We start from the raw sequence: 27,434 nt of genomic DNA on the forward strand, positions 1-27,434 counted from the left end.
GGGGGGGGGGGGGGGATGAGTAGGTGCTACCGTGCAGCCAGAAGGGGAAATGCAAGGATTGTCACCCTGGGACTCCTGCTGTGGAGACCCAATCAAGTTGACAAAGAGGAGCACTCAGTATGTATATTGCTCCTCTCATGATGATCTGCTTTGCTATGTTTGGGTCATACGTAAATAGCACCATTAAAGTATGTTGGGGGTGGAATCAAGGTTTTTTTGTTTTTTGTTTTGTTTTGAGTCAGAGTTGATAATTAGCTTTTTGAAGGAAAGCATTAAGGGGTCAACATGGAGAAACTCCCCCCAGAACTTTGTTGATGTTGCTTTAATTTACTTTGTGGTGTGGTGGGTTTTACTTCTAATTAAACATGGGGTCAAGGGTGTCATGATCTTTGCAAGGCTGAAGGCCCACAGAGCTCTAGATTCGGCTTTGGCAGCACTCTCCTCGGACGGAGGCCACTGGTCTCGGATCTCCCCTTCCCCTGGCCCGGGCCAAGAAGAGCTTTGACACCTTTGGCCATAGTGCATCACAAACTCGAGAATATCACCAGCTGGTGAAGGAAGAGAGTCACTGCCAACTGAACAGATCCCAGAGTTCCAGGGGGCACAGGCTTTGTTGGCAGTCTCAGAGCTATGCTCCAGTCCTCAGAGCTGTGCCTGGTCAATAGGATGAATTGGTAAGCTGCTCCCCAGAGCCCTGAGAAAACTGGAAGGAAAGAGAGCTGAGGTGTTTTCTAGGCTCTGGCCCAAAGATTATAAAATGCCTTCTTGTCCAGACCACCTTGGCTGCCACCAGGGGAGGGGTCATTTAGTGGTGGCCACTGAGAGGAAGGGAGCTCAGCCAGATTGAGCTTAACCTGAATCTCTTGCATGTGGTCCTGGGGAGGGAAGGGCAGAGGCCAGGCCACAGGGCAGGGCAAGAGTCTAAAGCTTCTTCCTACAGGAAAGCCCCTTGGGGTGTCTGCTTTTGGTAGAAGGAAGGAATCTTTGAAGACAGATTGCCCCAGCATTCACAGATCTGCAGGAAAAAAACCCACTTCCTAGCCCCACTTGAGTGGTTAGGTTTTTCAAGGAAGATTTGTTTATAATGTATTCCTCCTAATGAATCTGTAGAAAAGCTGTTTACCATGAAGTCATGGCGCTCAACACATTCTACGTCAACATCTACCTTGCTGTCTGCCTCCTTCTCTTTTTCTAGATTTTTACCATTTGCTACATCATCCCAGATATCTTACAATACATAGGCTACCACACTGTACGTAGCTTCTCTTACAAAAATAACATCATACTGAATGCTTTGTTCTACACCATGATTTTAACTTTAATATTGTCCTTAATATCATATATCATGGGAGGTTTTCCATTATTATATACTATAGACTACATGTATAATAATACATATGATATACATGATTGATATTTATATCGGATATAAATATCAGGACATAGCATTCCTTTTTTGAATTTTTTTTTTTTTTAGTGCTGGAAATCTTCAAATTATGGCAGGCTAGGTCAAGACATAAAAATAAAATCTAAGGTGATTCAAGTAATGAGATACTCTTGCTGACATTTCTTTTGCCCTTGAAGAAATTTTTCACACACACAAAAAATCAATGTGGGTGTAGTTGAGGTAGCTACCAAGATAGCAGGTCCTACAGATTCACCTTGCTTTACAATTAAATCTTGGTTTCTAGGGCCCAGCTAATGACATATTGATTTTACTTTTTAGTATATAAGTCAACAACAATAGTTCGGGCCCTCCATTAGTATTTATTTACAGTGATGAAATTCCATCTGTATTTTTAGATTTAGCTCCTAGGATGGTTGGTTCTTCTATGTGAGAATTACAGGTTCTTGCTATACCTTGTCTGATTTAGGAATTTCACAGTATCTGTTCCTGTTTGTGATCTGTTCCTTTTTGTGTTAAAGAATATTCTGGAACATTTACCTGAAAAGTAAAATATTTAGCCAGGTGCAGTGGCTCAAGCATATAATCCTAACTACTGCGGAGGCAATGAAGTTGGAGGCCAGCTCAGGCAAAGTTTGCCAGACTTCATCTTAGCCAATAGCTAGGCACTGTGGTGAGGCTTAGCATCTTAGTGACAAAGAGAAACACACAGTGGATTGCAGTCCAGCCCAGCCCAGACATACAGCAAAACCTCGTTCTTAAAACAACCAACGTTGAGGGAAAGTAACAGAAAGCAAGGGAGGAGGTAACAATATTCGACAAGAAATGTACTCATTACCTTCCTATTGGAACTGTAACCCTTCTGTACATCACCCTTATAATAAACAAAAACAATGTAAACAGGAACTGGTAGAATGGCTCATAGAGCCTACAGAGAGCAAGGCCCTGAGTTCAAACTCCAGTATCGCATAAATGATAAATAAATATAAATACATATACATATTTATATATATATATATATATATGATGGCACATACCTGACATACCTGTAATCCCAGCACTCAGGAGGCTGAGGCAGAAGAATCTGAGTTCATGGTCAGCCTGGGCTACACAGAGAGACCTCTCAAAACAAATAAGCCTAAAATCCTAAATCCTAAATATTTTTTGAAACGTCAGTATTTTCTGCTATAGCCTTAAGGTCTACAGGATTGGAAAGGGTTTAGCTTATTCATGGCTATCCAAATAGTCAACTAAACATGAGACCTCAGTAAAATTACTTTCCCTTCCCCCTACTCCCTCTACCTTTCCCCTCTGCTCTCCTTTTATTATCCTCCCTCCCTCCCCCCTCTCTCTGGACAGGGTGTCTATAAATTCCAGGCTGGCCTCAAACTCATGATCTTCCTGCCTCAACCTCCCTAGTGCTGGCATTACAAACATGAGCCACCATACCCAGCATAGTGTATGTATTTTTTTGTTCCCATAAGAGTCCTATGTCAGGCTGGGTGCCAGTTGCTCATGCCTGTAATCCTAGCTACTCAGGAGGCTGAGAACTGAGGATTCAAAGCCAGCCCGGGCAGGAAAGTCTGTGAAACTCTTATCTCCCATAAACTACCAGAAAACCGGAAGTTGTACTGTGGCTCAAGTAGTAGAGTGCTAGCCTTGAGCTGAAGAGCTCAGGTATAGCACCCAGGCCCCGAGTTCAAGTCCACAACCAACAACAACAAAAAAAAAAAAGGAGAGAAAGAAAATACAAGAAAAGAAAAGAAAAATTTAAAAATGGGTCCTACGTTGCTGATTGCCAAATGTGTTCAAAAGATGCAGAAACTTAAAACGTAGCAGGTTCCTTCATGTCTGAACCAGTTTGCGCTCCCAGAGGGACTGTAGATATGCCTGTGTCCTCCTAGCTTTGTGCACACTGCATACTACCCAGCCATTGTTTCTATGTTTATTAGTCCAGTAGGAGGGAAAGTAACTGTGTTGAGAGTAGAAACTGTGGAATCCAACCTGAGTTCAAGTCCTGATTGCACCATTAACCGATTGTGTCCTTTGGGAAGTCTCTATACACCTTAGTTTTCTCCTCCATGAGGCAGGGTTGAAACCAATTCTCAGCATGCAGTTGTTACAGGCACTAAATGACATGCCAGTGCAGTGCGTGGCACACAGGTAGTACTCTGTGAATATTAGCCACCATTCTATTCATAGGTACCTTTGCACAGAGTGGGTGTTAGATTGGCACTGTCTGAGGACAGAAAGTGGGGTTCACTGTTGCTGATGAGCCCACAAAGCTAGGAGAGCTTCCTCCCCTTGGCAGCTTTGAGTCTCTGGGAACATCCGATGGGGAGTATTAAGCCATCAAGGGGGCTAGGATGGCGTCACTGGGGCACTGGCGTTCACATCCTGAAGAACGGAGGACTTAAATTCAGAGTAAGCAATCACACATCAGATTTAAATGAAGGCTTGTTTTAACAAGTCTCAAAGGCACAGACAGGATCTTTCAAGGATCCTTAGAGCCCTTTTACATTTCCCACAGGACCCTTTGCAATCAAGGCCTTTATAGTACACGCCTTGTTTGGATGACATTAATGCTTCTCCAAAGATATGCCAATTAAAATGAAAAACCCCAAAGAAACTCCAGGTCACACATGTCCATCTTCCATTTGCTTTAGGTACACATGTTGGAAGATGTGACAGCTGTACTCAGAACTCATGGCTAGGAGGACGACACCGGGGAAAGCACAGCTCAAAACAGGCTTGGGCTGTGGTCAGATTGTAGGGACAGGCTTGAGGCAGAAATGTCGTGAGCATCAGGAGCTGCAGGTCTGGACAGAGAGGAAGAATGTGAATGTGAGTGTAGGTAGCTCCTCCTCCCATGGTCTCCAGAGCAAAGCTCCAACCAAGGGCAAGCTCCAGGCATCTCAGCCATGCCTGCAACCAAAGCCCCTGGCCGAGTCGGTCACCTTGTCTCCATCGGGCCTCAGCTCCTCCTCTGTTCCTTTACCTTCCAGGCTCTTGAACTTTGACTTAATCTCCCTATCAGTAGCTATAAGCTGCTTCCTCATGCTAAGACCTACAGTCTTGCAGTCAGTTCATACAAGATGGTCATGAAGAAACTCATGATACTAGATTCCAAAACAAGGATGCCTGACCCTGAAACTTACCCCCTTTCCACTTTGTTGACCTTCTTCCCTTCCATCCTCCTCAACTTCTTCTCCCACTTTGTTCATGTGTCAGCAAGAGCTTTGGGCAACTCAGAGCCTCTGCTTTGAGATACCTGGAGTCTTGCTTGCAAAGCTCAATGAGCACTGTTTGGCTCTGTTATCTGCTTCAGCTTTCCCAGAATTCCCACTGATCACCCACTGACTTCTAACTCTGAAGGTAACTTTTGCATCCCTTGCTAGTGTCCTTTGATGAGCACAGGAAATGAGCCATTTTATGGGGTGATAACAGGGCTGCAAGCATCTTTAAAATCAATTGTGCCCAACGGTAGCCTCCCATCATTTCAGCAGGCTCTGTGTTTATTGGATCATAAATAAAACCAGACAACTCATGTCTGGTGGCACTTTACAGTTTGCCCATGGTCTCCTGTGGTCTGTACTGTGTCCCTCTCAGGTAGGCAAGTGCATGGTCCCTGGTTCTCAGGTGAGGATTCACCTCTCTTCTGAAGCCACCCTTGCTGAGGTTACCAATGATCTCTGTGTACCAAGGCCAATGAGTGGGCACCATCCTCAGCTTCCCTAACTTCTCTGTGACACAGGGCAGAGCCATCACCCCCTCTTTCTTCACATTCTCCATTTGGCTCTTGGGCTTGTTGCCTCTTCATTTCCCTCTGTCATCCTTGGCCATTCCCTCTGGTTCTCCTCTTTTGTCCCTTGAGCTTGAGTGTTTAGTCCTCTTTTCTATCCATACTTCCTTGGTGATTTTGTCTAGCTCTGTGCCTTAATTATACAGAAGCTGATGACCCCTAGATTTTAATCTTCTATTCAACCCCACTCTGAACTCCAGACTTGCATACCAACTGCCCAACACCTGCATCTGCATATCTAATTAGGGTCTCTGAAACCAAACTCTGTTTTCCCTTCCAAATCTAATATGCCTCATTCTTCCCACCGTGTCCCCCCCCCCCCCCCCCCCCCCGCCCATGGTGATGATAGTGTTCAGAACACTCTAACACCAATCTAGTTGGCTCCACTTCCAGAATATTTTCACCTTCCAACCCCTGGATGAACACCATTGATTCCTAGAAGGTCTCTCTGCTCCCTCACTTTCTCCTAGGGTTTGGCTGAAGTGTCTCCTGACACTGCTGTTAGGGGATGCTATGGACTTCAGGAATAAGGGGCTCAGTGAGGAGGCCCGTAGGAAAATGGGGATGCCCTTTAAAGGGATTAAGGAATTTCTCACCCGACCATGGTTATTCCTTGAGAGAGTTGCCTGAGCAGGGCCTACCTGGGCTCTCTCTGGCTTCCTGCATAGCGATGGGATGGCTTGCTCTTACATATGCTCCCTCCACTGCCAGCCACCAAGCTATGGTGGCTGAGGGTCTTTCCCGGAACCAAGTCCACAGAGGCATCATTATGAACATGACAAAAATTCAGAACACGAAGTTTACACCTAAGCCTGAATCTTGCACCTCCCAAATGGTGAGCCAAATAAACCTTTTTTTTCCCTATAAATCGAAACACCTCAGGTATTACGTTATAGGAATGTTCATGTGGTATACTCATCATCCTGTTCCTCTAATCACCATCATCCACTAGCCTTGCATCTTACAGAAGATAGGGACCTTGTGATGCCTTTGAAGGCCCTTCATGCTCTGCCCCTCCTGCTCATGACCTCACTGACCAGACTGTGACTCTTCCCTGTGCTCACTTTGCTTCAGCACGCCAGACCCCTTACCCCTTGCTGAGGATGCGCTATTTTCTATTTCCTGCACCTGGAATGCTGTTCTCCCAGATCTTAGAGCCCGGGTCCTTCGCCTCCTCCAAGGCGTTGCATAAACATCACCGTCTCAGTGTGGTCTCGAACGTCCACAGATGTTCTTGCTCCCCCTTCAACCCTGCACTTGCATTCCTTTAGTTGAATTTCTTTTCTCCCTAACAGTTGTCACTGTTCAATTTCCCCACGTGCATTTTGCTTCTTTACTGTTTGATCATCTTTTTTTCTCTGCCAGGATGGAGCTCTGGGAGGGCAAGGGTTTTTGTCTGGCTCATGGCTGTACTGTCAATGTTCAGATCTGTGCTGGGATCATAATCAGTGAAAGAATGCGATGCTGGGATTAGGATGGGCTTGGTGTCCTCCTGAGTCCAGGTCTACCTACACCACACCGGCCTAGGATGGAGCTGAGGCTGTGGGGTCCTACCTGATAGCACTGGAGGAGCAGGTGAGAGAGCAGCCCCACTGGGCAGGAGAAAGAGGGACGGCACACAGAAGCCACTTTGGGAACGGTAGGTTCTGAGTGGTCCTCAGGGGGACATCCCAGCAAGCCCACTGGTCTTTAAGTGCCAATTCTATGCCTCATCCCCTAGGAAAGCAGCCGCCATCATGAGCTGCTGTCTGATCGGCTATTTCAAAGCCAGAAAAGTAGCTGAAGCCCATTAACAGAAGATGATGTGTTTGCACAGAAGCATTTCAAATTCAATTTCTTTTTATTTCTTCTCAGACACAGCCTGTAATTCCTATGGGAACACGGCATAATGCTTGTAGATCACCATTTTCCCAAGATGGTTTTGAAGAAGGACTGGCATTTGTGAGGTTGGACAGGAAGGGCTCCCAGAGGTGCCCTGGTTCACCCCACTACCCTTCTAGACTCAGTTATGCTTGGTGGGTGGGTGGCTCTGAGGTCCAGCACCCTCCATCCTTCACACAGGCATTGATTTAGCTTATCTTTTGGCTTTGTTTTCTGGACTTGTATCATTTTTTAAATTATGTCCTGCCTAATGTTCATGAAAGTTGGTTTCTCTTCTGAGTCTAGAGAGGCCAGTGGCATGGCGCATCTATGTCCTTACTGTGCTACCAGCCCCTTCTCCCCACAATCTTCTATCTCTATCATTAGGAAAACCTTAGTGCCAGGCCAGAAACAGAGCTGAGAAGCAAAAGCGAGCTTCATGGGAGAGGACATGCTAAGAGGGGCTGCCTGTTTTCAAACAGGAGTGGCTGCCAGGAAGTCCAGCCAGGAACCCAGGGAAAGGTGGTTGGTGCTCAAAGCCCTAAGGGTAGTAAGGGTGCCTTAGGGTCCATTTCAGAGCCCTGACTCCACCATGGGGGACTTCTGTGATCTGAAAGGCAGAGGGTTTAGTACTCCTTGCTCTAATTCCCCAGCTCCACCCTCCAGCCAGGACCAATCCTGTGTCTAAAGCCAGCAGGAGAGCAGGGACGCCACCTTCCTCCCTGTTCCCCAGCACTGGCCTGGCCTGCAGAAAGTATGCAGGAACTGTTTCAGGGATGGATAATGAATTAATTTATGAAACCATTAGTTAATGACAAGCTAGAGGGAGCCTCTGGCCTTTGCTGCCCTCCCTGGGGGTTTTAGAGGCTCTGGTTCTCAGAGTGCTGTGACTGGGATGTGGAGGAAGGCTTGTAAGCAGAAGAGGGATGTGGCCTCATTTACATTTTTAAAAAAGGGGCCTCCTGGCTGCTGTGGCAGAGCAGACTACAATAGGTCAGGAGGCCGCTGAAGTGTCTCCTGTGGAGGTACTAGACCAGGGAAGAGCGTGGGTGGGTGGTGGTGGTCTCTGTGTGTGTGTATATGTGTGTGTGTGTGTGTGTGTGTGTGTGTGTGTGTGTATGGAGAGGTGTGACATGCAAGATGCACATATGTTAAAGGTAGATTGGGGAGGTCAAGGATGACTCCGGGGGAGAGATCAGGGACAGATGGATCTAGGAGGCTAGAGTCCAGGAGACGTCCAAGCTGGAGACAGGAATCTTAGTCATCAGCATGTAGGTGAGTAGGGGAGAGAGTCACAGGACAGCTGGCTTGGGAGTGAGGAGCAGCTCAGAAGAGATGGCCAGAGAGAGAGAGAGAGAGAGACAGAGGATGTCCTGTGTGGCTGCCATGCTGTCCTGACTTCCCTCCGTCTACCTCCCTGCCCACTCTCGGCAGCCACCACTGCCCACTGGTCACTGCTGAAACCACCACTGACCACAATTCAGGAAAGAAGAGGTGACCGGTGGTGCCAGCAAGCCCCCACACAGCTCTTTCCGTAAAACGAAGTCAAGAAAAATGGCAGTAGCAGGATGCGCATGTGCTAGCTGGGAAGTCTGTATGTTGAAGGGTGTAACCCAGCACAGGAGGGATGGATGATGGGGAGGATGGGGCCCTCTCAAACCGATGAGGACAGACGGGAGCTAGACTGGGCACGGGGAGGGGTCACCTTCAGCGTTGAGAGGACTGCAGGAGGGGAAGGTAGAGTGTGGCAGCTGCAGGTGCCATGGGTCTGGGCACTGCTGGGAACTGCTGGTGAGGATTCATTCATCTAGGAATTACTGACTGACCCCTAATTTGTGCCAGATAGCTAGAGAGACCAATCCTAGAACGAAGGAGACACTCACCTTGTCCTCATGGCACTGTCATCCAGAGCAGGAGGCAGATGGGAACAAATGAAAAGTTACACAGTGTGTAGCTCAGCTTCCCGTCACTGTGACAAAATACCAGTGACAAGCAACCTATTAGGAGGAAAGGGATACTGGGTTCCCAGTTTAGATGTCTGAGTCTATGGTTGTCTTGTACTATTGCTTTGGGACTGTGGCCGCCCAGTGCATCATGATGGTAGGGTGCAGGGAGTGATGAAGAAGGCCTGCTCATCTCATGGTACCCAAGAAGCAAATGAGATTGGAAGAGGCTGAGGTTCCCATGTGCCCAACTTCCTTCCAGTAGGCTCCTTCTCCTTCAGGTTCCAACACCTCCCAGTAGTGCCACAGGCTGGGAGCCTTCAGCACATGGGCCTTGGAGAGGGGACATCTCAAATCCGAACTGTAGCATGGAATGTGTCAGAGCTGACTGCTTTTCGAGGGGACACAGAGCAGGAAAAGAGGGCAGGGAGGGCCAGGGTTGGGTCAGGGAGGGATGTTTCGGTCTTAAATGTCATGGAGGAAGGTTTCAGTGATAAAAGGATTAGTCAAGGAGTTTAAGTTATAGATGCTCATACATCTGAAATAGGCCAGGAAAGCACTCCATCAAAATGAAAATATACTTTACAAATTAAAATGAGGTCTTCAGAATTTACAAAGATAGCATGGCCATATTTTAGGAAATAAGAGGGAGAGCGAGAAGAAAAAAGCAGAAAGAATTGCTCATATTACCACAACAGATACCCAACAGCTATCATCAATTATTCATTTGTAGGTAATTGCAAGATAGTTGGGATCATAGCTTACACACACACACACACACACACACACACACACACACGTAGACTTTTGAATTTTTTTTGCTTTTACGGTGCTATATGGTCTTTGATTTCAACTTTGAAAGAACCATGTTAAATTTACAATGCACAGTGTAAAAGTTTGTATGATAATCTACTGTAAAATTACCTATCATTGTGCGAGGAAATGGTAGTGGGGGAAAGAACGTGTGTGCTTTTCTAGTTGCAGAGACTATCTCTGGAAGGATATTTAAGAATTTAACAAGCTAGAAATGGGGTTCACACCTCAAGTCCCAGATACTTAAGAGATAGAAATAGGAGGACTTTGATTTTGAAACCAGCCTGGCCCAAAGTTAGCCAGACTCTTATCTCAACAACAACAAAAGGGCAGGGAGAGGAGGGGCACAGGCTGGGGGCACAGCCCCAATGGCAAAACAAACAAAAGAAAAACATGAAAAACAACTTGACAAAAATAGTCTCACTGCTGAAAGTGAACAAAGCAACTCAAGGGCAGTGATGGGAGGGAGGGAATGAAAGAGAAAGAGGGAACAGCTGATACTAAGCAAAAGGAAGCAAGTGCACATATCTCCTGATTTGTAAGACATAGTTTTATTGTTAAAGGTCCTAGAGTTCATAAGCTATGTAGCTTAAAATAATGATGACTATCTTTATGAAGATTTAAAAGGCGTTTGTGACTTTAGCTAAGTATAGCTATGCCACAGTATTGTGAAATATATGTAGTCAGTTAATCTCAATAAATACTTGGAAAAAATAAATAGTCTCAGGGGAAGGAAAGAGTATCTAGGCAGCCAAGGGGCAACTTTCTATTCCTTTCTATTCCTTCCCAACTCTTCCAGCCTTTGCTTTTGAGATTGGGTCTCATCCAGTAGCCCAAGCTGGCCTGGAATTTGTAATCCTCCCGCCTGGTCTCCTGAGTGCCGGGATTACAGGAGTGTACCACCATATATAGGAGAGACTGTACAACTTCATGCATCTTTTGAATTTTGAGCCACGGTAGGAAAGAGGCCACACTTCAAAGTCTTTCCCGTGGTTTTCCCAATTGGACAGCTCTAAGTGAAGGCTTTGGAGGCTGGCATTGTGTGAGGCTGACCACTAAGGAGTGAGGGGAGAATGATCTAGACGATCCATAGGCTGAGAATCTAGACAGTGACCAGGAGGGTGAGCTCAGGGGATGCAGGGGTAGAATTCATAAGACTGCTACTGATGGGTTCTTTACTGACAATTTCAAAATCTGTGAGGCTTTGTTAGGCCAGGAATAGCTTTAAAAATAAAGGCAGTTTCAAAAGCAATGAGAATCTGCATATCCATATCTCCTTCTCTCCTTCTACACTAAGGAGCTTCTGGCCCAGCAAGCTGGCAAGCCTGTTTTGCTGGGTCCTTAAATATAATGACATTTCACTCCATCATCTCTCTTTACCCACTGATTTCCATAAAAAGCTTTCAAATTATTAAGTAATGAAGCTCCAAATGACCTGGATGGGAAGTAAGTGTGCCTTAAGGTGCTCAGCATATTAGAAGCAAATAAGGTTCCTGGGAATGTTGCTTTCTTAAATGGTGCTATTTAAATGCAAAGTAACAGTTCTCCTAAGCTGTAAAATCTTAACCCTCTCCTCTCCCCAGACCCCCACAAAGCTGGGGTTTGAGGAGAGTGTGGGAGATAATAGGAGATAATGGATAATAGAAGATAAAGATAACAGATAATGGTGGTACTGGCTGGCAGGAAATGGATAGTCTTACTAGGAACTTCAGATCTCACACACATGCTGCTACCTCTCCAACGCTTCTTGGGGCCACTGCAGGTCCCCTGATAGTGAACCCCCTTTCAGTTTTACTGTACCATCACAGGAGTTGAGGATAGGTATGGTGGAATAAGTTAGACTTGAGATTCAAATTTTGGCTCCATCATCTGGCAATTATGGGCTGTGTAAGTTTAATCAAGTTGTTATCTTCTCTGAGTAGGATCCTTCATTTGTAAGTCTCATGCTTATTGAAGTCCTTTATGCATCAGACCCCATGCTGGACACTGACTATCGGCAGTAGACAAGGACACATCCCCTCCCCATGGAGCTTGCCTTCAAGTGGGCTAATCAGAGAGCACAAAGGTTAAGTGAGGAAATGATGGAATGCGCCAGGTGAACAGTAATGATGGGTGTGGTTCTGAACACTTGGTTACACCCACAGACTCTTCTCTCATGGTGCACCTATTTCCTCACCTGGCATTAGACACACCTGCCATGCCCAGGTGGCTTAAGGATCATGCCTTCGTGCTAGATTCCATGGCCTTTATCCCTTGGTCTCCTCCGAGAACCTTCCTGAGGCCCCCATCTTCTTCCACTGCCTCAATCATGCCACAGTATTATTATTACTTTTTTGTCCTTTCTTCTTTGGTGCTGAGGATGGAAATCTAGGATCTTGAGCATGCTAGGCAAGTATCTTACAACTAAACTATGTCCCAGCCCACACTACATTACTATTGCGTGATCATCTGTCCATTTCTTTGTCTTCTGTACCAGATGACTAGCAACGATGTCATCTTATAGCTGATGCTGCAACAAATATATCGAGTGACTGATCAAGAAAGGAAAGTTTATATTCCTAAATATTCCATGGATACTGAGAAGATCTGAAGGTTGTTATTGCAATCCAAAGAATCACTCCACAGAATGGAGAAGATTCACTCCACATGTTTATAGAGCTATTTACAACAGAATAATGGGGTAGCTGCCTCCTAATGTTCCCCTTTATCAGAGAAAGATCTGAGAAACTTTAGGTGGAATCTGTGAATATGTTATTGGTGTGTGTGTGTGTGTGTGTGTGTGTGTGTGCGTGCACGCGTGCGCTCGTATGTGTGTTGCTTTTGGGACTTGAACTCAGGGCCTGGTCGCTGTCTCTGATCTTTTTTGCTCAAGGTTAGCATTGTACCACTTGAGCCACAGTTCTGCTTCTGGCTTTTGGTAGCTAATTGGAGATAAGAGTCTCATGGACTTTCCTGTCCTGGCTGGCTTCAAACTTCAATCCTCAGATCTCAGCCTCTTGGGTAGCTAGGATTATAGACATGAGCCATTGGTACTCTTAGTTCTCTCTAGGAAAGCAAATATAATTTTATATTTTGGAGGGATTTTTTTAAAACATCAAACCAGGTTCCAGTGGCTCATGCCACTTGGAAGGCTCATGCTACTTGGCAGGCTAGGGCAGGGAAGAGTGTTAATTCAAGGCCACTGGGGCTTATATGCAAGCCCCTTCTCAATCAATAGCTGGCATGGTAACTCATACTTGTCATCTGCTGTGTAGGAGGCTGAGATTAGGATGTGGTTCCAGGCCATAATCAGAAAAGTCCATGAAACTCCATTTTGCCTGCAGAAGCTGAATGTAGTGCCACATGCCTCTCATCAACAGCTACAGGCAGAAGCCTCAAACAGGGGGATGGAGGTCCAGGAGTGTGCCTGTATAGAAAGATCTTATGTGTGGGAAGTGAGACCTTATCTCATATAACCAAGGCAAAAATAAGGGATTGTAGGTGTGGCACAGGTGGCATAGAGCACCGCCCTGAGTTCACGCCTCAGTACTGTTTCCTCTCAAAAGGTTAATGTACACATATAATAGATTATCTCAAAGATCTTCTAATGAAGCATGACCCAGGAATTTCAATGGCCTGGGTGCATTTGTTTGCACTCACTGGTGCCCTGTATGGTTTTACTGTGGAGCAGGCTGGTGGATCCCGCCACCACCCACGCCCCTCCCTCCTGGTGGGGGCGATGCTGAAAGATGGATCTTAGCTGCTATCTTTTGCATTGTTCTTGGTTAAACCAAGCTGCCTCTTGTAATGTCACTTTACTGCTTCCTTCAGTGGTGGCCCTCATCCATTGACCATCCAGAGACATCAAGCCCATCTCCAAGGTAGGACCACTATGAAGAACCACCCTAGAACAGAGGGTTGGCAGAGGCCTTCCTCGGACTGCTACACAGCCCAGCTCTCCCTTCCTTCCTTCTTTCCCTTCTCTTCTTAATCTGGACTCAGAGATGGCCTTCCAATAAGCCCAGTGCTACCGCTGGGAGAAAAAAAAGATGCAGAATCAACACATGAATGCCAACCTCCACACAAGAAGCCCAAAGCATGTGTGCTGCTGTGTGAGAATGTGTCAGTGGTGTGTGGAGAAGTGAGTTTACTCCACAGGTGTCTGGGCATCAAACTCTGAATGGCTCAAGCCACAGGGCAGAGAGCATCACATCGAGATTGTGAGAGTCATTTAATTTCTGCAAAACACAGCCCTATTCTCCACATTAAAGCAATTCTCTGATTAGCATTTTTAAAGGGTTGTGGTTTTGTGTTATTATTGGTATCGTTATTTTGCTTTTATAGCCTAATGAAAGCTCTAAGCATAAGGACTAAATATCTAGTTATCTTTGCACATACTTGAATAATAATATGATGAAAATAATTATAACTCAGTTCTGGCTGTTAATGAGCTGTCTTTGCCCTTTAAAATAGGTTCATATATTCGTCAGACTTGGGAATTCATGCAATTTTATAGCACCATGGTACCAGAAGCCTGGTTTTTAGAGCCTCAGTGGCTTAATTGTATAACCCTGGGGATGCTATGGAACTCTTTGAGCCTCAGTTTCCTCACTTATGAATAGGGATAATGATTATCTATCTCTCATGTCGGTTGCAAGACAGAAATGAGCTGTAAGTGAATGTAAGTGTTCAGTAAATGGCAATAGGCACGAGAGGCCTAACAGCAAAGAGTGCACCTCTCTGCAAGTCATTTCCAAGATTTTTCCAAGAAAACCCAGCAGTCTGCATCCATCCTTGACAGACAGCAACAAGGTATGGTTTCTGGAAAGTTACTTCCAACAGGGAAGTAGAGATAAATGTGCAAATAATAAAGCAAATAAGCAAAAAAGCAAGGAAACAAACCAATGCTAACGTCCAAAGTCACACTAATGTGAAAAGTTGAAAGCAGAAAACTATGAAAGTTCAGCCCTAAGTTTAAATTCAGGGACCACTCAGTATATGAAATAAGTATTCCTCATGGCCCCCATAGATATTCACATTCAAATCCCTGAATCATGTGAAACTTAATTTATGTGACCAGAGGAGAGAAAGACAATGTATGGATGGAGATGACTGGAACAATTCTACCACAAGCCAAAGAATACCGGCAGCCACTAGTGGGAAGCTAGGAGAGACCTTCTGGAGCCTTCTAGAGCAACAAGCCCTGCCAATACCTTGCTTTTAGGATTCTTTTAGGATTCTTAAACATTTAAAGTTGTGATGTTTAAATGTTAGAACCCTCTATAAATTCTAAAGGCATGTAAACTATTGTTATTATGACTATTACATTAAAATCCAAATGGAAGATTGTAATTTGTGTCTCCTCTTAGGAAAATGGTCTATTGATGCATAAAATGTATATTAAATGAACCATTTTTGAGGTTATGGGATTTGAACTCAGAACCTCATGCTTGCTAGGTAGGTTAGTAGTTGTATTTACCACTTAAGCCCCACCTCCAGCCTTAGATATGGCAATTCAGTGCTTATGTACATCACAGTTGTTAGATACTTCCCTGCAGTTCTTTTCAAACACCATATATGAAACCAGGGCCCATTTTTACCTGCTAACATTCACTCACTCACTCATTCACACATTCATGCTTTTTTTGAATCGTCTTCATCCAGACAGAATATGGTAATATTTCTGTCACTTGGGCTTCTCTCTGATGATATGTCTTATTTTCTTTGAAGAAGAGAATATTGATAATGCAATCATTTCTCTAACTACTGGACAATTTTCCTGTACTTGACATTTCCTGAAATATAAATCATGGAAACAATCTATGCTCTAAGCTATCACAATAAAAGCAATTATTATTTTTCAAGACTGTTTGCACATCTTTAGTCTGTCTTCCTTGGTACAACACAATCTCCAAAAGCAAATTAAACAAAAGAAATAGCTTAGAAGTTTAAAGTGAGATCTGATCAACAAAATTTTTCCCTGTTTGTAATTCAGTTGAGTATTTTTGATTCAAGTCTTGCTATTTTGAGGGGATTTGTGGCATTTAACTATTTTTTAATAATGGATTTTTCCTGATTACAAAATGTCTTTACTGTAGAACATTTAGAAAATGGAGCTAGATGAAGGAAATACTATCAAAACAATATAAACTCACCACCCACTGATAACCACTATTACGTTTTGTACTTTAAGTTCCCCCAAATCATTGTATCTGAGGGTGAGAGATAGGGAATCATCAAAGCAGCTACATTCTAATGACAATAGGAGCATTGGTCCTATATTCCTTCATGGACTCAAGCCCTGCTGAGAGCTAGCAGACCTGGCTTAGAAAAGCTCACATGCAGCACAAGTGTGTGAGAACACAGGGAAGGGCTTCCTCAGCCAGGCTCTGGGGAGGGCTGGACACCCTAGACCCACCATGGGGCCTCCATCCTGCCTTATACCAATGCACAGGCTTCTCAGCTCAGTTACTGCCACCAGTTTTACCTGCCCCAGTCTAGGAGAGGTGGCTTTCCAAGGCATATGGTGGACCAGGCTAGTCTATCTCTTGAAATTCTTCCTTTGGATTTAGTGGTAAAAGTTCCATGTATTTATTTTTTTCTTGGCTAAAGCACAGAGCACAAAGCTTTACTCTTGGCTCTGCCTACTTCTCTAACTTCATTCTTGCCCATACCCCTTGCCCTGTATTCCCTGCAGCCACTACTGTCTTCATCTTCATCCTCATCACCAGGCCCATGTGCTTGGTACCGTGCACTGAAGTTACAAATGTTACCTCACTTACATACCCACAGTCCTAGGAGGTGGAGTTCACAGACAGGAAACAGACTCATAGAAGCTGAGCCAGCCACTCTCATAGCGACCTAGAAGATGGAATCTGAGCTGAGACGTCTCTGGTTCCAAAGCTTAATCATGGGGATCTCTGCCACCTTGCTAAGCTACTTGATGTTTCTTAAACCATGTATCCATGTATTTTGCTATTTCAGCTTCTGCATCTTTGAATAGCTTTTTACCCTTCCTGAGCCTACTGGTTCCTTAGCATGAAGCTTGAGGTCTTCCTGCCACTCAGTTTAGTAGTCGCCCTTCCTCTGTGCTTCCCCAAGAAGCACATGAAACCCCATGTTGGTCTCAGTGGTAGGGTGTGCCTCACTCAAGTGTAGTTACTCCATTACCCACCATCTAGCCCTCTCCCACCAGGAGTGCTCTTGGGTGGGAAGAGAAGCTATGTGTTAATCTCTCATCTCTATACCTCTCTTCCTCCTTGTCTAGCACAAGATTCAGTACTAGGGGGGAGGTACTGAATAAACATTTAGTAAATGAACCAATCAGCAGTAGCTCCCAGCACCTTTACAGAGGCTTCTACTGATCAAAACTTGATTTGCTTATAATGTTCTTGCCAGAAGTGACTTAGAGAAATAAGGGCAATGACTCCTCTGGAAGAATTCTCTGCCAGATCACCTGCCAGACTGGAGCCAGATGAAAGCTTTTCACTTGCAACTGACTGTGAGTTCTCAGAGATGCACAGGGAGCTAGACTCCCAAGTGTTTTTGCTGCTGTCACTGTCTTTGTTGTGCTTAATTTTGTCATTTTGTGACCCAGATTAGGGCCAATGGCAGGGGCATCTGGCAATGGAAATTCTTTACAGGTAAAGAATAGAAGGCAGAGGGAAAAATACCATATCCTGGCCTATCATAGGTTGGGGATTGGGGAAAGGGGGAGAGATGGAAAGGGGGAGATAGGACAGTAGGAAGTCAGCATAGTTTGCACCTCACAAAAGCCAAAGATCCAGTTCTAGCATGGTCTACAGAGTCATAGACAGACCAACAGAATTGAATGAAGACGCCCATCCAACAACTTTTATCATGCCCTGCTATGGACTGATCCCTACACGTGAATGCTTTTATAATGCTTACAGATAACCTTACTGCATTACATTTTTGTGTTAAAGTATGACTCCACTTTTCCCAAACCTGTAATAGCAGGTTTCTCAACTTTTTAACATGCCAAGAGCTTTTCAGATAAATGGAGGCCAAGGGACTTCTAAAAGGCTTAGGCTGGGTTGCAGGGTCTGAATGAGACCTCTGTTTCTGGAGCAGGCACGTCCTTGGTGTTTGGGAATCAGTAAAGGGTGGGTGGTACTGAGATGTGCTGGAGCTGACTTATCTGGCTCATGAGAGTTGACTGCATGCATCTTTTCCCAACTCCATCTGCAGTGACATCACACTGATACTTTGAAATTGGCCATCGTTGTACACAAACAACAAATCAGGACTTTTAATTTTTTTTCCTCCTGAGAATTAATTATTGAACATTGGCTACCACAGTATTGGCAGTGGGGAAATTGTAGGCTGTTGGTATTTTTTTTTCTGGTGGTGGACACAAATAAGGAGGACTTGATGAGTAGGGACCATATCTACCTGTGTCAAGAAGTAGAGTGCTCAGGCTCATGAGCAGGGGCTGTATCACAGTGTACCCTAAACTTTAAAGTCCAATTATATTCAGACCCCATCTCACAGTGACAGAACTGGAATTTCTGAGTATAGAAATCTATGGTTTCTTAAATGTTCTCAAGGTGGTTCTGGTCAATACAATGGTAAATAGGAGTTTTTATTATGGCTCTTAGATGTTAAGACACTTCAAGGAGAAGATATAAAGGGTCATCTATGAAGACATTGATTTCCTACACAGGTTCCTTATCATGTAATGCCACTGTCACCTGCCTCCTCTGATGAGACCTGACTTAAGATGTTGATAGAAGTACTGGCTCCAAGACAAAACAAGAAAGATCAGGAAATGTTATATGGAAAAAGATATACTTGAAACTTTTTCTTTTTCTGTACACAAAGCTTTATCAACTATATTAACTGGAAATGGGCTTAGGCCATTGTATGACTTGTTACTTAATTCATAATTTATCTTAGGAGCCAAAGTGGTCCTATACTTGGTGGAAGCTGCTGTCTTAGGTTGGAATAAGATAGTGATCAAAAGATGCTGGGAATGACCATAGGTTGGTGGTGGCAGAGACCAGGAGGACAGAGGCTGGAAGAGCATAATGCTAGGATGCTCATGTACAGAGAGCTTCTCACCTTCCTGAAATGTGAGGTGAAGGGAAGAGGTAGAGCTTCTTGCACTAGCTCTTTGTTCTCTTCTGAGTTACGTGGAATGTGCCCTTCACTGGCAGGGAGTAAGGAGTCTAGGTTTTTGATAAGGAGGAGATGGAAAGAGACCTGTGTGTGGGGTTAAGGAGGGAGGAGAGTTTTGGAGGATACATCAGCATCTCCCAGACATTTCCCACTAGCCAAAAGAAAGATCACTCAGAGTGGAATCTGATTCTTAGTACCACAGCTAGCTTGCTCATTTTTTAATTGTTTAGCAGTCTCCCTATTTATCACAGTGTATTATAACCTGAAAAATACAATTATCTGAAAGGCAGGGTAGGAATAGCCAAGACTTTGAAAGGAGACAGGTCTGGTTTTGAAATATAAACTATGTTGCTAAGAACTCTACAGCATTGGTTCTGGTTAAGAAGAAATCCCATGTTGTCTAGAGGTCCTCACTCTAAAGTCTGAGATATGGAAATTTCCTAAGTTTCACTGTCCCTCTTAACTGAATCATCTTTGTGTTGCTTTAATGGGTCATTTCATTAAGGACACAAAGTGTGTTGGTTGAATGAATTAGTAATTAAATACATGAATAAATGAATAAACACTGATTTTCAGAGTGTCACGGTATGGACATAATCCAATGCACCATGAATAAAAAGATTTCTTTTGGAATTCTTCCAATTTAGCAGTTATTCCAGGCTGGGTCTTCTAATCCCATTTCAAGGTCAGAGCTACTTCTTTGTTCTGACCTTGGCCTAATGAGCCATGAAAACTTACATCATTTTTTTCTATTTTAATACTTCTGTCCATTTAATGGGCGGTATTTTCTCTGGAAACAGTGGAGCGAACATCACCAAGATAATGGGTAATAACATTAACATTCCCACCAGCATAATCCAGATATTACTCAATTAAAGTAATAACTCCTAATGCAGGAGAAATTGTTTTGCTCTTAAGAGTTCGATTCAACCATCAGTGCACTGTAATATTCAAATGACAGAAATTACCTTAAGTCATAGATCTGTAATGTGATGTTGAAATGGATTTCTAATTATATTTTATGATGTTATATTATACATGTTCATAAGGTCAGAGTTTATAGCTTGTCTACTACTAGGCAATATGAATAGTTTTTTAGATATATAGTGAACAAAAATTAGAAATCTGTGGATGAAAACTACTTCAAAGGATTACTTAAACCATTCCAACAATATCATCTCAGAAAGAATGAGGGAGACAGAGAGATTGAGAGAGTATGAGACTACGTTAACTTTAACTTTGTCTCCTCTGAAGACGGGAAAGAAAAAAATCACCTTTCTACAGTTGAATGCATGAGAATTCTTACTCCTGATGTTGGCTGGACTGTGCTCATTTTCTTTCTTGGTCCAGAACCTTGAGTTTAGGAGACTTGAGATGTAGCTCAGTGGTAGAACACTTGCTTAGCATGTAAAAGGGCCTGGATTTGATCCCCAGCACCACAAGGAACAAAAAAAAAATCCAGAATCTTGATTTTGATGATATATGCACAGAGAATCAGCCAGCAGAACTGGCTCATACTACCCTCACTCAGGTGTGGGTGATATGCCCAACAGTGAGAAATAGGCAAGTGAAATGCGCTACGCATGATACAAATATGTGTCAATTTTATAACAAGTGTTTGGCACACCCTTGTTGTGCCATCACTCAAAACTCAGATCAGAGGGGGCACTTCTACACGTACCTCCCACATTGACGCTCTCTTCTGCTCTCAGAGGGTCCTTGCTGTCTTCATTACAGAGACTGTCTCCATAGTCTTGTCCCTACTGTCCACACTTGGATTTAGGCAAGACTAGAACTATCGTTAATTCTTACTCAGTCTGAATTTAACTTCAGGTTTTCTAGTGAAGAGTGAAATTCTTGCTGCTTTTCAATCAAGTTGAATGTCACGGCAGTCGGTGAAAACACTGCAGTGAGAAGATTCCACCAATTAATGTGTGGAAGAAGAAACTTGCTTTCACTGTGGTTCTTCTAAGTGGGTGAGATCGATGGGTCTGGCAAGGGGTGGCAGTGGGTATGGAGAACAGGTGGTGAGTAGGACAACTATCTGCACACAGCCAGTGTGGAAAGACCCAGAAGGTAGGAATGAGTTGAGAGACAGTCCCAGAGCAAGGCTAAATTCTTCTCAGCTAAGACTGCGCCCTCCATCTCTCTCCCTGTCCCATCGAGGGGGCTCTGTTCATTTTCCACAGCTCAGAGCAGAATTCAGTCCTCTACTGTTCAGGATTCATGAAACAGAAAAATTATTCTATCCAAAGAGTCGACAGAAAGAGCTCATTTCAACCTTACCGGCAGCTGGGAGAGCAAATTATGACACAGAAAAGAAATGGATCTTTGCAGCTTGCTTTCCTAGGCGGTTCCTAATGTGCTTCTGATCTGCCATGAGACTGTCACACACAAATTTCCTTGTGGCACCAAACAGAGTCTGTGGATGGAGAGGCGATGGCTCGGTAACATTTCATGGGCCACTAGGCAATTCTGTTTCCTACTTGTCACCAGGACCAGAGATAGATTGGCTGCTAGGGAATACCTAACACCTGAATGCTCCAGGAACAAATGCCCCTCAGATTTGGGGCTGACACTTCATTCATTCACCATCCATTTATTATGTTTCTACCACATGCACCAGGTGCTGGGGACACAGAGATGATGAAGACGTCGTTCCTGCCCTCAAGGAGCTCATATTTTATCAGGGTGACAGATGGGAACACATAGTGACAAGCCAGAGAGAATGTTGGCTCACTGCTCATGCTCCTTGAGGAAGAGCTGTTCACTCTGCAGGAGTGGCTAATTTCTCACCCAGTATTTTACCATCTGCTTGACACAGGGTGCAGACCATGTGAGTCCATAAGAGAGCCCAGGATGGAGGAGGACATAAGCCTAGCTTCTACCTCCTTGTAAGGAATGGTGCTGAGAGCCACTGATGTCAGAACTAAGTCAGCGAAGATCCTGGAGTTGTCATTAAACAAAAGGGAAGAGGCCATGTCTGCATTTACTTCATCCCAAATTATTAGGTGGAGCAGGGTGCTAGTGGCTCATGTCTATCTATAATCCTAGCTACAGAGGAGTCTGAGATCTTAGAATCGAGGTCCAAGCCAGCCTGGGCATGAAAGTCCATGAGACTCTTATCTCCAATTAACCAGCAAAAAGCCAGAGTAGAGCTGTGGCTCAAATGGCAGAGTGCTAGCCTTGAGCAAAAAAGCTCAGGGACAGCACATAGGCTCTAAGTTCAAGTTCTAGTATTGGCACACATGGGTGTGTATACAGACCTGCACCCACACAAACATACACATTATTAGGAGTGTAATATGCATGTATTAATCATCTTTTTCTTTTTTTTTGAACACTTAGACTATGGTTTGTAAACTTTAGAGTGTATCAAAGTCACAAGGAAAAGTTATTAAAGCAGATATCTGGACCCTACCCTTGGTTCATGATTCTGTGGCTCCACATGGCTCCTGATGGGGAATCTGCAGTTCTAACAAACCCCCTACGGAGAACCACTGGCCTCCACAGGGCTTGCTATGTGGGGAGGGGCCCATACATAAACGATTTTTAATAGTAGTAGCTATCATAAAGAGTAGGTAGTTCATACTAGCACTGCAGGGTAGTAATAATCTTTATTTTAATCATGAGAAAATACAGACTCAAAGATCTCAATATTTTGCTTAAGATCACAGAGCTAGTAAATGTTAGAGATAATATTTAAATCCAAGTCTTTTTGAGTAGAAAGCCCATGCATTTCCTGTCATTCTAATCTCTCGAGTAAAAGAGAAGTGTGGCTTTTTGTTTGTTTTAATCCAGAAGCTAAAGAAATTCAACAATAAATAAGTAAAGTCTAGAGCCATAATATTCTTATTCCATTTCAAATATTCTTCCAAATCTATTATTAAAATGATCCCTCAAGAGCCATTAGAAAGACTATTTCTTGAAAATAGTTGTAAAAATATATGAGAGCAAGAGTTGGCTGTGCACTGAGCCCAAGAAACCTTTTAAGTCAACAGCTATCAATCCTTTTTTAAAGCAATGAAATCCTTTTTGTTAAACAAAAGTCTGCTTAGAACTCCAATAGATAAAGCACATAGGAATAGGGCTGCTTTCAGGCCTGTGGAACAAATGTTGGTGCTAGCTGGAATGGCTGCTGTGATTGTGAGCACTGTTAGAAGCAGACACAGAGAGCTTCCCCAGGAAACAAAGGTATTAGCTCAGAGATAAGCTGGGCAACCATGGGATTCACTGCAGACTGGGCTGCAAGAAGGGACTGGTGAGTTTTCCAGAAGGAAGGCAGACATAACCCTGGAGAACATTCATGACCGATGATACCTTCTCTTAGGGAAGAGCTTCACTAGTGCCCTTGGAATTGGGGTTGGTTGGTTGGGCAGGCTGGCGTTAATGGGAGTATTGTCTTACAGTAATAGCTTCCTCATGGTGATGCCTTTAACTGTGGTTGGATCTGCTTTACAGTTATGGTTGACAAGTCATCTAGTGAAGTCCTTAGCTCATTCTTTCAATCAACTAATTCTTGTGTGGTCTCTATGAAGTTCAGACTGTAGAACCTTATTAGGTATTTCTGAGGAGAAGGGGTCCAACAAAGGAACTCGGGATAATTTCCATTACTATTTACTGTGCAAAGAGATTTAAATAAGTAGTCACTTCTCATGGGGAACATCTGCACAGTACTTGATCCTATTTGAATGAATTGGCCCATGTTTACATATATGTTTAGAGTCCCCTGTGATTCACTACCAGATGTAAAATTCTTTTGTTCATGCAGAAGGGGGTTTGAAAGCCATCCCAGATGTCAGCTTCCTTATTTTGAGCTGAATCTCATCCATACTACTTATTTGCTGGCAGACATGGACCACCAGCCTCCTGTTGTTCATCTCTGGACTGTTAATATGTGAGGGAAGTAAGCTTCTACATAATTTTTAAATCACCATGTTTTGACCTCCTTATTACAACAGCTTAGCTTATAAGCTATCTGTGGATCAAAGGTGACTCAGTTCTTGGGTACTCCTCCCTTTAGGAGGGGTGTGGGGGGCGGTGTCTATGTTCTCTCCCCTTTGAATGTGGAGGCCTAGTCTCTACTTTGGCCAGTTTCTAGGTTGAGGTCTTCATACCTCAGACTTCATTTTCTGTCTGTTCTAACAATGGGAATCCTGAGACTTCAGGTGTGAAGCTTGACTTCCTGAGATTACTATGCTGAAGAGGCCATGTGAAGGGGCTTTATCAGACAGGCCCAGCCCTTGAGCTACCTCTCCAATGTGAATGACACCATCTACAACCCATAGGAAAAGCCCATTTGTCAGTGAACACCACAACTACCTGTTCAATGGCACGCTGAGAAGAAAACAATCAGATCACAAGAGAAGACAAAATACAGAAATACTATTCTGATCTATGTCCATGCTGGGAACCACTGATGACACATTAAAAATGGCAGAGCAAGTTTGGTGCTGGTGACTCACACCTGCAATCCTAGCTACTCAGGAGGCTGAGATCTGAGGATCGTAGTTCAAAGCCAGCCTGGGTAGGAAGGTTTGTGAGACTCTTATCTCCAATTAACCAACAAAAAGCTGGAAGTGAAGTTGTGAATCAAGTTGCACAGTGCTAGCCTTAGGCAAAAAAGCTCAGGGGCAGTGTCTAGGCCCTGAGTTCAAGCTCTAGGGTCATCACAAAAGAAAAAAAAAGGCAGAGCAGCAAGGTAATATGCAGGTGTCTTAGTCCCTGACGATATCATTGAGTATTAACTTTGGAATCACTTATCTCCAGATTTCTCATTAGTAAGATAGTAACCGTCTACACTAAAAATCCTGGTTAAGTTTTCTGTTACTTATGGTCTCTAAGCATTGTAACAAAACTTCCTGTACTGTCTCTCAGGAGGACTTTGTGACAGAGGGGGCTTGAGGACACATTGACTTCTTAACAAATTTATCTGTAGAGCATGGTGCAAAGTTCCGGCAACCTTGGCTGATTTACCCTGAGGCAGCTTTCTGAACTGGGTGCACAGATTCTACTTACGCCATCCCTTTACCTCCCACTATGGGGAGAGGGAGTCTGACATGTTTCTTAGGATAGCTAAGAATGTGAAATAGCAGTTTGGAGTATAGAAAAAACTCTGGAATTTCCCTTAGGTTTTTCTTCCCTCTTAATTTTTTTTTTTTTTTGGTCAGTCACGGGGCTTGAACTCTGGGCTTGAGCTCTGTCCTTCAACTCTTCAGCTCAAGGCGAGTGCTCTACTGCTTGAGCCACAGCACCACTTCTGGTTTTCTAGTGGTTTATTGGAGATAAGTTTCTAGCAGACTTTCCTATCTGGGCTCGCTTTGAACTGTGATCCTCAGATCTCAGCCGCCTGAGTAGCTGGGATTACAGGCATGAGCCACCAGAGCCCAGCCCTCTTAAAATCTTTGAAAAACAAAGCACATATAGGAAGCCTCTGTGTACCATGCTAGAAGCATGGTTGTCCATTCTGATGAACTGGCTATGAAGAGAACCATATGTCTATGCAAGGCCATTTTTATCTGATAGCTTAACCTATCTTGGGACTGGGGAATGAAGGAGGACCTGGATCATCTCTGGGGATCCTGGAGGGATGATGAAGGGAATACTGCCAATGGCTTCCTCACTGCAAGCCTCTAACTGGCTAAGGATGGGCCTGTGGGCAGAGAACTGAAGCTGAAAGTTCAAAACAAGATAGAGAAAAGGGATAAAAATCAAAGAAGGGCTGGAACCAGTGGTTCACGCTCGTAATTCTAGATGTTTAGGAGGCTGAGATCTGAGGATTGGGGTTTGAAGCCAGACACAGCAGGTAAATCTGGGAGACCCTAATCGGTAATTAATCACAACAAGCTGGAAGTGGGCCTGTGGCACAAGCAATGCAGTGCTTTAGCTGTGAGCACAAAAGCTCAGGGACAGTGTCCAGCCCCAGAGTTCAAGACCCAGGACAGAAAAAAATCAAGAAAGGGGTACAGACTTTATCTTTTTTGCTGTTGTTTTAAACATATTTATAGTGTACCCTGTGTGGTTTTTTTTTGTTTCTTTTGTATGTTCTTCCCCTATAGTATAACCCCTGTTTTTACTGTATTTGATTCCAGTGCTCTGCATCTTGTATACACATTTTTCTGATTTGGGGAGGGGAAGGGAAATAATAAAATGCTGAAACAAGGATACAGATTGACCCATTGTAACAATGAGATGTACAAGACACTATGTTGAAAATGAACTTTACAACTTGGGGATGGGGAGAGGAAGGAGTTGGGGAGGTAGGGAGGGAAGGGATGGTAGGGGGGAAAACAAAGGAGGAGGTAACAATGCCCAATTGGAAATGTACTCATTACCTTACTCATGTAATTGTAATCCCTCTGTACAGTGTTTTTACAGTAAAAATATATACAAAAAAGAAAAAAAGGAAAGGGGAGACAGAATCAACAGCTATGGAGAAAAGATGGGATCTACAAGGTCAAGCTTTAGAGGTTATCAGACTGAAGAAAGCCAGAATCATGTCTGAGAGGAAGAAATTGGGGCAGGAGAATTGTGATGAGGGATAGGAAAGCAAGATCAGGTGAAACAGAAATAATGTTTGTGTGCTAGTATGCACTCATGGGTCACTGGAAAAACCTGGAATCACTGAATGGGTTTGTTAACAGCTGAGGCATAGAGCATGAGTGCATTGGTTAGCTCACCTAAAAATTTGACAGACACCTAATTATAGAAAGCTGACTGATATTCTAAGATGCAATCTAAACACAACTTACTTTGAAATCTTTGTTAACCCACCAAATAGACCTTTATCATACAGGGAATGACCTATTCCCTGACTGTAGAATTGTTCTCAATTTCTCTTGTATTATAGCCAGCCAATTATTTGGCAATTTCCTCAACTGGAGGACTGAAGAACTTTTCATGTCAGAGACTCTCATTCTCCTTTTATAGTATGAGCCACACAGCTTTCTACATTGAAAGTGCTCAGTAAGTATCTTTTGATTAATTACTACTGCCAACCTTTTGCCTTGTTTTTCTGTTAAACAATGTTTTATAAATGGCTCAGGCATTTTTTGATAGTGTATTTTTCCTCTAAATGACATAATTAAAACATAAATATATCATCTAGGAGGCCAAAATAAATTTTATGCAGAAAAATTAAACATGTTTTAGAAACAAAAGGAATAAGAAATAAGTGAAGGATTTAGAGGTTGTAAGTTTCTGTTTTAGACCAGCTCCAGGCAAATGAATGCCCTCTGAAAGTGCCACCAGCCTTGTCCTACACAAAGTGTTTTCTGACCATTTTTCTACAGTGTCTTTCCTATTTGGACAGAGTTTCATTTATTAATGAAACATAATTGGGCCCCATTTCAAAAGGATGAACAAAGCCCGTTTTGTTGTTCCATTCAGAAGCTGGGTTCAGTCTGGGTCACAGTGTTTGTCAGCGTCTCTTTCCAGGCCCTGGAGGCTTAGATGTTGCAGCAGGACAATTGGGGACCAGTTGGTCAATTTC

The 27,434-nt window shown here is 43.7% G+C and overlaps 1 protein-coding gene across 2 annotated transcripts in view; it reads right to left on the minus strand.

Annotated features, from left to right (window-relative positions):
* The window catches only part of Spon1 (spondin 1), a 265,873-nt gene that overhangs the window by 22,382 nt on the left and 216,057 nt on the right, over positions 1–27,434 (minus strand). The gene's annotated exons all lie outside the window — the stretch shown is intronic.

Source organism: Dipodomys spectabilis, unplaced genomic scaffold, assembly GCF_019054845.1.
Source record: "Dipodomys spectabilis isolate Male_0828 unplaced genomic scaffold, ASM1905484v1 ptg000145l, whole genome shotgun sequence".
In the NCBI taxonomy this organism is placed as follows: domain Eukaryota; kingdom Metazoa; phylum Chordata; class Mammalia; order Rodentia; family Heteromyidae; genus Dipodomys; species Dipodomys spectabilis.